This window comes from Triturus cristatus, chromosome 9 (genome assembly GCF_964204655.1).
Source record: "Triturus cristatus chromosome 9, aTriCri1.1, whole genome shotgun sequence".
NCBI lineage: Eukaryota > Metazoa > Chordata > Amphibia > Caudata > Salamandridae > Triturus > Triturus cristatus.
Window position 1 is genome coordinate 24963693 of NC_140592.1, and position 11713 is coordinate 24975405.

Below are 11713 nucleotides of genomic sequence, written 5' to 3' on the forward strand. Positions count from 1 at the left end.
TATGGTCCAAAGGTGGATACAAGTCAGGGCCACTGGAATTATGTGGCACGGAAGGTCGGCCCTGGGCTACGCATGCGCTACTGCGAGGCATGCTGTATTCAAATAGAGACTTGAAGCCCTGCCCACTCTCCGCCCTTATTTGTCATTGGCTTGTGTCATTGTTCTTTGTACATTCTGGCTTCTGATTCGTTATTAGGCTTGTTAGTCCCTCCTTAGTACTGCCTTGTCTTCATTTGTAGCCTCTCCTGAGGACTGGCCCTTTTACTTCGGTTGGTATACATGGTACGTCTTCTTTAGTCTGTAAGCACGATTTTCTTAAATGAGTTTCTCTTACTGCAGGAGGGTCTCTCATGCGCAGTTGTGACCACCGGCTTGTTCAACTTGTAGCTAGCAGAGAGCTCTTCAGGGGCCATGGGAGACAGAAGGGGGCAACTCTGCCATGCCTTTAGGGAGGTCAAGGGTGCGTGATGTAAATTCCGCTGATCTGGCGTATTTATTTTCTGAACGAACATCTATATTAACCGCTTCTGTGCTCATGACAAGTCCAGCTCGTCATGAGGCACAGCCCAGCTCGTCATGAGGCACAGTGGAGCTGTGCTCATGACGAGCTGGGCTCGTCATAACGGTCGCGGCCCGTCCACGCGCGATTGATTCCCCGCCTGTGTGGGAGAATCAATCTGTGGGCATGGTCGTGACGAGCTCAGCTCGTCATGAGCACAGCTCCACTGTGCCTCATGACGAGCTGGGCTCGTCACCAGCACAGCGCCACCGCTGCCCACCCCGCGCCACGGGGGAATTTCCCCCGTGGCGAAGGGGTTAAACATCAATTCGCTTCAGGTGTGCTCCTCCGCTCACTTGCTAAAAACCATGAGTTCAACAAAGGGTTCTTACCCTCTTTTCTCAATTTGTTCCTCTGTGAAATGGACCCAAAGAGGAAAGAAACTCTTTGGCTGCAAATGTCTCTTTGGACACACCCTGCTGCAAGTGCGAGCCCGGCCGGAAGGTATTGGAGCGCTTTACTGAGCAGCTCTCCAGTTCCAAAGTGGCAGCTCGCTGCGCTGTGCTCCACGGCTCAGATTACCTGTAAAGGGTGCGCTTTCACCCCCAGTTTAACGTTCTCTCGCTCATTTGCTTTTCTCCCTCTGCCCGCCACATTGCTCTATTGATTGCTTCCCTATGCCCTTAGTGCCCCTTCCCCCACTGCACTATCATTTTTGCTTCCCCACACCTGCACAATCAGTTTTGCTTCCCCACACCCTTCCCATCTGTCTTCTTTCTGCTATCCTCTTTTTGCAACCCCTCCCCCACACACACACTTTTAAACAAGCCTTTGCAATGCAATAGGTCTCGCATTTGTGAGAGATTGTAAATGGCAATGCCTTACATTTATGTTTTAAAAACCAAAACATAAATAAAAGGCATTTTCATTTACAATGCCGATAGCTCAAACTTTAAATGCGAGACCGGTTGCATTGCAGATGCTTGTTCAATTTAACGCTGTCTGGGCATTAGTTGCACGTAATAAGTACTGGTTTAACACTCAAATATAACAACAACCTACAGAAAGGTGACCAGTTAACCTTTGCAAAGCGCTTTCCACTGCGTTCTTAGTAACTTTTGAACCGTTTAATCTAGAAACAACATTTTTTTTTGTTAAACTCTGCAGATTACGCAGCAGATGGTGGGTTATGTGGAAAATCTATAATTATGCAAAAATCACTGTGCAATCGCATAATGCCAGTGGCCCTGATGTAAATCACCCTCACCGCCAAGATACTGGGGGCCACACAGCGCACCCACTCCACACCTTGATCCTGGTCAGAATCTTACACCTGCGGTACAAAAGGGGGTGGTGATGGACGGAGCATCAGAACCAATCAAACACTCACACCCAGTCAACAGATCTGGGTTTGATCCATCACCGTTCTTTAGCCCACTCTGCCACCCCAGTTCAGACATGGCCATATGCAAATCAGTCTGACCCTGTGCCTCATGGGAACAGTCCAGCCCGAACTGCCAAGCCAGGTCTTCACTGGACCGGAAACAAGCTTCCTAGGACCGGTTTCTGGCATTCCAGCCGTCTTCAGCCAGGCTTGCTTGAATCCAGTGGCAAAGTGAGCAAGGGACTCACGTCTGAGCATACCCTGCCAACTTATGGCGAACAAAGCGGTACAAAAGGGGGTGGTGATGGGCGGAGCATCAGAACCAATCAAACACTCACACCCAGTCAACAGATCTGGGTTTGATCCATCACCGTTCTTTAGCCCACTCTGCCACCCTTACACCTGCCAGAAGCCCAGAGTGTGATCCCACAACTCACCTGACCCGGAATCCCAACCCTACATCCACATCCCAGACCCAGGAATGTGAAGTCTAACTAGAATCCTGACCTTTAACCCCCAAACCCAACAAGAACATCGAGGCCTCAATATGACGTCCGGACACGAGCCCTGAACTCTAAAAAGCCACACCTACGACTGTCCTCAGAACCAGCCCGGGTCCAAAGCCTGCGTAAAGCTACGACCCCCTCTTGTACTCACACTCCAGGGCGGGCAGGGGTCTCACAAGAACGGGTGCACCTACCTCTGTACATTTACACCTAGGTTTGGAGTGCAGTCACATACTTGAGCTCTTTCAAAGAATTCCAGGAGTACTGGGGCGTGTAGGCAGTCACACCTGTGTGAAAGTGTTGGGCCTAAAGTTACTCATGCGTAAGTGTTCAGCTGGAGGCTGTTTGTGTTTTTTAACCGTCTCCATGGACGGGCCGGGGGGGGGGGGGGATATTTCTGCTCATGGAGAAACCCCACAATCTACACCACTATCGATGTTAAAGGCGCCGCCTCCTCATTCTGACGGTGGACCCCCCCCCCCCCCCCCGACAGAAATAAATCACCGACTCTTCTAAGGTTTCTGTAGGCCACGAGAGTGGTTGTGAATACGCACAGGCTCACAAGTGAGTGTGCGGTTACCAACGTGTCCACGCTTCAGGCGTCCAAGGTACCTAATTCCGAGCCGGCCCTGGCTGTGCACAGCGACCTCTGCAACGAGTCCTCCGCCCACTGAGATACCTCCTGAGTGTGCCCGGTGCACTGTGCAAAGCTGTGCCTACACTCACTCTCGGTGACACTGGAAGGACGTCTGTTCATCGTCCACTCACCCGCCCCGTATCTTCACCGAAGGTATGTAAATACTCCGAGTAGCTGGGGGCAATCGACCCCCCCCCCTTCTCCTTAGAGGCTGATGCACTTGTTGCAGTCAAGGCTTTAATCTCGGGTGGGGGCTCCACGGGGGGGGGGGGGCAGAGGGTGAACAACAGACCAGGTCAGGCTCTCAGGAGGGGGGGGGCTTCATATGGGGGAGAGAGTGTACAACCATGCACTCACAAGGGGGAGGGGGTTGCACACATGGGGCTGAGGGGGCACAACAGACCAGACCATGCTCTCGGGTGGGGTGGTGAGCACACATGGGGGTAGAAGGTGCACAACAAACCCGGCCATGCTTTCAGGTGGGGTGGCGGGCTTCACATGGGGGCAGAGGGTGTACAAAAGACCAGGTCATGCCCTCAGGTGGGGGAGGGGGCTTCACATGGGGGCTGCGGGTGCACAACAGACAAGACCATGCTCTCGTTTGGGGTGGTGAGCACACATATGGAATACAACAGACCAGGCCATACACCAGTGCTTAATTTGTAAAATACTAAGTGCCAGGGCTCTGACCAGGAGGCCACTGCAGCTTGCACCACCCATCACCCTTATCATCGCTGCCAAAACAACTACTAATCATCTCTCTCGCATGAAAATGCGACAGTTCAGATAGTTCCAGGTCCCCAAAGCTAAAGAAATGGCTGGGGAGGAAGGTGTTAGTAATTTTATAATGTATATTGTTTTCCTAAATAACTGATACTTCTCATCTCTAAATTACATGAGCAGCGCCACCTTGTGGCAGACTACCCTAAGTGTGGTGTTGACAATAGGTGCCGAGCACAGGAAACCAATTAAGTGCCGGTGCTCAGCACCGGAAAGCTCCGGCTCAAATTAAGCACTGCCATACACTCTAATGTACACGTGATCACAGGCAGCACAAGAGTGTGGGGGACTCAGAGGGGCTGGAGGAAAGCCTGCAGAACAGGCCATGCTCTCGGGGTACATGGATAGGAGACGGCTGACCTGTGACCTCGGATTCTGCCACCAGGTTCCTCCGCGATTCCGTCTCCGGAAGCTCCGCGGTGATGGACAGAATACTCAGAGACAGGTCTGTGACAGAAGGTCGGTGTAGCTCAGAGTCTGGGGGTGGGGAGTCCCACCTGGCACGCAGGGGGCGCCCCCAGGTGTGTGACGGGCGCAGGGTCGGAGCAGCCTCTGGGGCCCTCAGGCAGTGCAGGAAGGGCTGGCCTGACAGGTCGGTGTAGCTCAGAGTCTGGGGGTGGGGAGTCCCACCTGGCACGCAGGGGGCGCCCCCAGGTGTGTGACGGGCGCAGGGTCGGAGCAGCCTCTGGGGCCCTCAGGCAGTGCAGGAAGGGCTGGCCTGACAGGTCGGTGCAGCATCAAGGGACGGCTTCCGGCTCTAGGGGGGGCTGTTTATATCCTCCTGGGCCGGTTCTTTACCGTTGACTTCTCGGATAGGGCCCCGATCATTGCCTGCGGAGAGCACACACGTATGCAGTCTTTCACACCTTACAACATCCCTACAACATGCCTGTACAGCTCACAACTGCCAGAAAAGCCACAGCCTGACACGCAGGGAGCAGGACACCACATCTATTCCAGGAGGCCCCCCCCCCCAGCTGTGGCAGAAGGGGGTTCAGTGGGCGTAGGACTGCAGCACTGAGGCTGGAGTGGCTCACAAGCTGGCACGCAGGGTGCACAACTACAGATGCATGACAGGGGCGCTCAGCGGGTGTTACAGTATCTGGTAAATCCCAGGTAGGGGAGGTGAGGGGGGGGGTCACAGCCTGGCATACAGGGGTGATTAGATGAATTGATGCAACTGTGTGACGGGCAGAGTGAAGGACTGCAGTTCTGTGACAGGAAGAGGTGACCGGGTCGGTGTCTGACATGCAGGGTGCAGGACTCTGTGACAGGAAGAGGTCACTGGGTCAGAGTGTCTGACATGCAGGGTGCAGGACTCTGTGACAGGAAGAGGTCACTGGGTCAGAGTGTCTGACATGCAGAGTGCAGGACTCTGTGACAGGAAGAGGTCACTGAGCAGAGTGTCTGACATGCAGGGTGCAGGACTCTGTGACAGGTCAGAGTGTCTGACATGCAGGGTGCAGGACTCTGTGACAGGTCAGAGTGTCTGACATGCAGGGTGCAGGACTCTGTGACAGGAAGAGGTCACTGGGTCAGAGTGTCTGACATGCAGGGTGCAGGACTCTGTGACAGGAAGAGGTCACTGGGTCAGAGTGTCTGACATGCAGGGTGCAGGACTCTGTGACAGGAAGAGGTCACTGAGCAGAGTGTCTGACATGCAGGGTGCAGGACTCTGTGACAGGAAGAGGTCACTGGGTCAGAGTGTCTGACATGCAGGGTGCAGGACTCTGTGACAGGAAGAGGTCACTGGGTCGGAGTGTCTGACATGCAGGGTGCAGGACTCTGTGACAGGAAGAGGTCACTGGGTCGGGGTGTCTGACATGCAGGGTGCAGGACTCTGTGACAGGAAGAGGTCACTGGGTCAGAGTGTCTGACATGCAGGGTGCAGGACTCTGTGACAGGAAGAGGTCACTGGGTCAGACTATCTGACATGCAGGGTGCAGGACTGCAGCTCTGTGACAGGAAGAGGTCACTGGGTCAGAGTGTCTGACATGCAGAGTGCAGGACTCTGTGACAGGAAGAGGTCACTGGGTCAGAGTGTCTGACATGCAGGGTGCAGGACTCTGTGACAGGAAGAGGTCACTGGGTCAGAGTGTCTGACATGAAGGGTGCAGGACTCTGTGACAGGAAGAGGTCACTGGGTCAGAGTGTCTGACATGCAGGGTGCAGGACTCTGTGACAGGAAGAGGTCACTGGGTCAGAGTGTCTGACATGCAGAGTGCAGGACTCTGTGACAGGAAGAGGTCACTGAGCAGAGTGTCTGACATGCAGGGTGCAGGACTCTGTGACAGGAAGAGGTCACTGGGTCGGAGTGTCTGACATGCAGGGTGCAGGACTCTGTGACAGGAAGAGGTCACTGGGTCAGAGTATCTGAGATTAGGGGGCAGGACTCTGTGACAGGAAGAGGTCACTGGGTCAGACTATCTGACATGCAGGGTGGAGGACTGCAGCTCTGTGACAGGAAGAGGTCACTGGGTCAGAGTGTCTGACATGCAGAGTGCAGGACTCTGTGACAGGAAGAGGTCACTGAGCAGAGTGTCTGACATGCAGGGTGCAGGACTCTGTGACAGGAAGAGGTCACTGGGTCGGAGTGTCTGACATGCAGGGTGCAGGACTCTGTGACAGGAAGAGGTCACAGGGTCGGAGTGTCTGACATGCAGGGTGCAGGACTCTGTGACAGGAAGAGGTCACTGGGTCAGAGTATCTGACATTAGGGGGCAGGACTGCAGCCTGTGGCAGGAAGAGGTCACTGGGTCAGAGTGTCTGATATGCAGTGTGCAGGACCGCAGCACTGTCAGGAAGCGGTCACTGGGTCTGACATGCAGGGTGCAGGACTGCAACTCTGTGACAGGAAGAGGTCACTGGGTCAGAGTGTCTGCCATGCAGGGGGCAGGACTCTGACAGGAAGAGGTCACTGGGTCAGAGTGTCTGACATGCAGGGTGCAGGACTGCAGCTCTGTGACAGGAAGAGGTCACTGGGTCAGAGTGTCTGCCATGCAGGGGGCAGGACTCTGACAGGAAGAGGTCACTGGGTCAGAGTGTCTGACATGCAGGGTGCAGGACTGCAGCTCTGTGACAGGAAGAGGTCACTGGGTCAGAGTGTCTGACATTAGAGAGCAGGACTCTGTGACAGGAAGAGGTCACTGAGCCAGAGTGTCTGACATTAGAGGGCAGGACTCTGTGACAGGAAGAGGTCACTGGGTCAGAGTGTCTGACATGCAGAGTGCAGGACTCTGACAGGAAGAGGTCACTGAGCAGAGTGTCTGACATGCAGGGTGCAGGACTCTGTGACAGGAAGAGGTCACTGGGTCAGAGTGTCTGACATGCAGGGTGCAGGACTCTGTGACAGGAAGAGGTCACTGGGTCAGAGTGTCTGACATTAGGGGGCAGGACTCTGTGACAGGAAGAGGTCACTGAGCAGAGTGTCTGACATGCAGGGTGCAGGACTCTGTGACAGGAAGAGGTCACTGGGTCAGAGTGTCTGGCATGCAGGGTGCAGGACTGCAGCTCTGTGGCAGGAAGAGGTCACTGGGTCAGAGTGTCTGACGCGCAGGGTGCAGGACTGCAGCTCTGTGGCAGGAAGAGGTCACTGGGTCAGAGTGTCTGACATGCAGGGTGCAGGACTCTGTGACAGGAAGAGGTCACTGGGTCAGAGTGTCTGACATTAGGGGGCAGGACTCTGTGACAGGAAGAGGTCACTGAGCAGAGTGTCTGACATGCAGGGTGCAGGACTCTGTGACAGGAAGAGGTCACTGGGTCAGAGTGTCTGGCATGCAGGGTGCAGGACTGCAGCTCTGTGGCAGGAAGAGGTCACTGGGTCAGAGTGTCTGACGCGCAGGGTGCAGGACTGCAGCTCTGTGGCAGGAAGAAGTCACAGGGTCAGAGCCTCTGACGCTCAGGGTGCAGTTTGACAGAAAGAGGTCACTGGGTCTCAGTGTGAGATGTCTCGGACTGGGAGTCACTCCCAGTGACCAGGTTTCTGTAGTGCAAACATCCCAGGTATTCCCGTCTGTCTCTTCCTCACACTGCACAGCAGGCATACACCCCCTGCCTGCTGCTGCAGCAGCCTATCCCCCAGCATGCACCCCCTCCCTCGCACTTGGGCCACATTATGCGTGTGTAGATACATTCGAGCAGCCCACAGACACGGCTCCCGGCGCTCCTTCACGGCTGCCTGTTTCCTTGTGCATCATTACAACAAACAAATGATGGACGGAATGCTGACAATGCAGACATTCTCCCCCAGTCAAGAGATCTGGGTTAAATCCATCGTTCTTTTGCCCACTACACCACCCCAGTTCAGACATGGCCATATGCAAATCAGTCTTGACCCTGTGCCTCATGGGAACAGTCCAGCCCGAACTGCCAAGCCATGTCTTCCCTGGACCGGAATCAAGCATCCTAGGACCGGTTTCTGGCTATCAGCCGTCATCAGCCAGGATAGCTTTGACTCCAGTGGCGTAGTGAGCACGGGTCCCACGTCTGGGAATACCCATCCCACTTAGGGCGAAAAGCGTTACAACAAACAAATGATGGACGGAATGCTGACAATGCAGACATTCTCCCCCAGTCAAGAGATCTGGGTTAAATCCATCGTTCTTTTGCCCACTACACCACCCCAGTTCAGACATGGCCATATGCAAATCAGTCTTGACCCTGTGCCTCATGGGAACAGTCCAGCCCGAACTGCCAAGCCATGTCTTCCCTGGACCGGAATCAAGCATCCTAGGACCGGTTTCTGGCTATCAGCCGTCATCAGCCAGGATAGCTTTGACTCCAGTGGCGTAGTGAGCACGGGTCCCACGTCTGGGAATACCCATCCCACTTAGGGCGAAAAGCGTTACAACAAACAAATGATGGACGGAATGCTGACAATGCAGACATTCTCCCCCAGTCAAGAGATCTGGGTTAAATCCATCGTTCTTTTGCCCACTACACCACCCCAGTTCAGACATGGCCATATGCAAATCAGTCTTGACCCTGTGCCTCATGGGAACAGTCCAGCCCGAACTGCCAAGCCATGTCTTCCCTGGACCGGAATCAAGCATCCTAGGACCGGTTTCTGGCTATCAGCCGTCATCAGCCAGGATAGCTTTGACTCCAGTGGCGTAGTGAGCACGGGTCCCACGTCTGGGAATACCCATCCCACTTAGGGCGAAAAGCGTTACAACAAACAAATGATGGACGGAATGCTGACAATGCAGACATTCTCCCCCAGTCAAGAGATCTGGGTTAAATCCATCGTTCTTTTGCCCACTACACCACCCCAGTTCAGACATGGCCATATGCAAATCAGTCTTGACCCTGTGCCTCATGGGAACAGTCCAGCCCGAACTGCCAAGCCATGTCTTGAGGGTATGCTCAGACGTGAGTCCCTTGCTCTCCATGCCACTGGAATCAAGCTATCCTGGCTGATGAGGGCTGAAAGCCCGAAACCGGTCCTAGGATGCTTGTTTCCAGTCCAGGGAGGACCTGGCTTGGCAGTTCGGGCTGGACTGTTCCCATGGGGCACAGGGTCAAGACTGATTTGCATATGGCTGGGTTCAAACTGGAATGGCATGGTGAGCAAAAAAACGATGGATTCAGGCCCAGATCTCTGTACTGGGGTGAATGTATGACATTGTTCTGCATTCTGTCCATCAATTGTTATTTTTGCATTTGTCACCCCGAGTGGGAAGGGTATGCTCAGACGTGAGTCCCTTGCTCTCCATGCCACTGGAATCAAGCTATCCTGGCTGATGAGGGCTGAAAGCCCGAAACCGGTCCTAGGATGCTTGTTTCCAGTCCAGGGAGGACCTGGCTTGGCAGTTCGGGCTGGACTGTTCCCATGGGGCACAGGGTCAAGACTGATTTGCATATGGCTGGGTTCAAACTGGAATGGCATGGTGAGCAAAAAAACGATGGATTCAGGCCCAGATCTCTGTACTGGGGTGAATGTATGACATTGTTCTGCATTCTGTCCATCAATTGTTATTTTTTCCTTGTGCATCATGACACCACAGACTGGCCTCAGCCCGCAGGTCTGTCCTTGCTCCTGTGCACTGTGTGGGGTCTGTCGGGTGGAAGGCACCGGACGCCACTGTGCATCACTGCAGAAGCGGCCGGTGGCGACCCCCGAGTCGCGATAAAAACAGGCCCTTGAAACAACATACGAGTTGAAGTCTCAAAGCGACATCCGCAGTTTACGAGGGTGAATCCCAAAAAAGGACGGCCCAGCCTTCCATCCTTTCGAGGTCGATAACATGGGGGGCCATTTAGTGCTAAGAGCATTGAGGGCACGTCCGGGAGGTGTACTCTTCAGCACTTAGTCTGTGACACCCGTAATTTACAGCGCTTCGAAGCAGCAGAAGTGCGTCTTTAAGAGCTACATAAAACACATTGTCGTTCTGGGCCGGATGGAAGCGCGGGTGGGCGCGGGAGACCCGGAAGCAAACAATCTACAGTAACATCTGCGTGTAATCTTCAAGGCTCGAATGGAGGGGGTGGGCGGGATCGTGCGTCGATGCAACTCAGGAAGATGGGGCATCTCAGGGGGGACCCCGCAGAGAACCCTTCTCTGGAGAGATGTGCAGCATGACAAAACTGAGACACGATTGTTCCATCCCCGAGGAAATACGTGCGCCCCCTCGCCCCCTTTTCCAGGGCACACACATCCCCCACCCCACTCCCCGATCATCTTTTTGGTCTGTAAGTATGGCCAGGAAGACAGCTCAGTGGATTGTGCGCCTGCTGCTGAGAAGTGCCGACAACCCACAGAACATTGGTTTTAACTATCTTGTTATCTTCCCGATGTGGAGAAAATGCGCGCCCATGAGGAGTAACAGCAGCCGCACGGCGATACAACACCATTAGACAGTTATGAAGGATGACAGGAAAATGGGCGGAGTCCGGCGCACAGCCTGCTTAGTACACCAGGGTCCACGGGGTATGTCAGTGGAACTTGGGGTGTCTGTGTGGGAGGGGTGTTAGGAGGGGAGACAAGCCCCACGCCAGTAATGGTCGAGTCCGTTCCAACATATGCACCGTGCTCATTTTAAGAAGACACGGGGGGGGGGGGGTGCAAGACCTCATACAGTTGCTGATGTGCATGTATGTGCCTAGAAGCGCTCTGATACCGTCGGTTCAAGTCAGCGCTATGCAAAACTGGATAAATAAATACATCAAATAAGCATCTGCGGTGGTGCATTCAGCCTCACCTGTGTCGCGCTGCTGTGCCTCCGGCCCTGGCTCCCTCCCAGGTGTCAGCCTCTTCCCTCGAGGGTCCTCCCCAGATGTGCAGGTGAGCCTCGGCCCCTCCCCGGTGCATCCAGCAGGGCACTACTGACCCCCCCTCCCTGAACCCCACAGCGCTCCAGATCCCGCTGCCTTGCGCTCAGACACCAGCACTGACATCACTCGGGCTGAGCTGGACTTTCTACCTCAGGGAGGGACCAGAGCCGCCGCCAGCCAATCAGAGGCCAGGGGGATGGGCCCGCGTCGGGAGGTGTGATTAAACTAAATTTACACCTTCCCTGGGGGAGGGGCAGGCGCTGTTCATTCACAACCACATGTCCTGGGCTGGGGAGGCAGGTGTTACCGAGGGATGCTGCCGAAGAGGGCGGGAGGAAGCGGGCAGACATCCAGGGAGCCCTGGGCAGAACATACCACTCTATTAATGGAGGGGGCGGCTTCTAAGCGCCCAGATGTTGGCAAACAAGGGAAATGACGCGGGGGAAGATAGCGAAACGTGACCGTGATGATGGCACGGTTCTGGCTCTGAAACTCGGCGCGGCATCACCTCTCCTCTGGGACGGACAGCGGGTTATTTCTGGCACATAATCAGACCTCAGAGTTGGCACGTGGAATCAGACATCACAAGGTGCCTGGGAAGCGACTCCAGACACACATAAGAGACATTTGCAGCC

The 11713-nt window shown here is 54.7% G+C and overlaps 1 protein-coding gene across 1 annotated transcript in view; it reads right to left on the reverse strand.

Annotated features, from left to right (window-relative positions):
- The window catches only part of CAMK1 (calcium/calmodulin dependent protein kinase I), a 456222-nt gene extending 444988 nt beyond the window's left edge, over positions 1-11234 (reverse strand). The window contains exon 1 of the mRNA XM_085624276.1: positions 11006-11234. The gene's annotated coding sequence lies outside the window, so the exon portion shown is untranslated. The remainder of the gene's footprint in view (positions 1-11005) is intronic.
- Between the last annotated feature and the right edge of the window lie 479 nt (positions 11235-11713).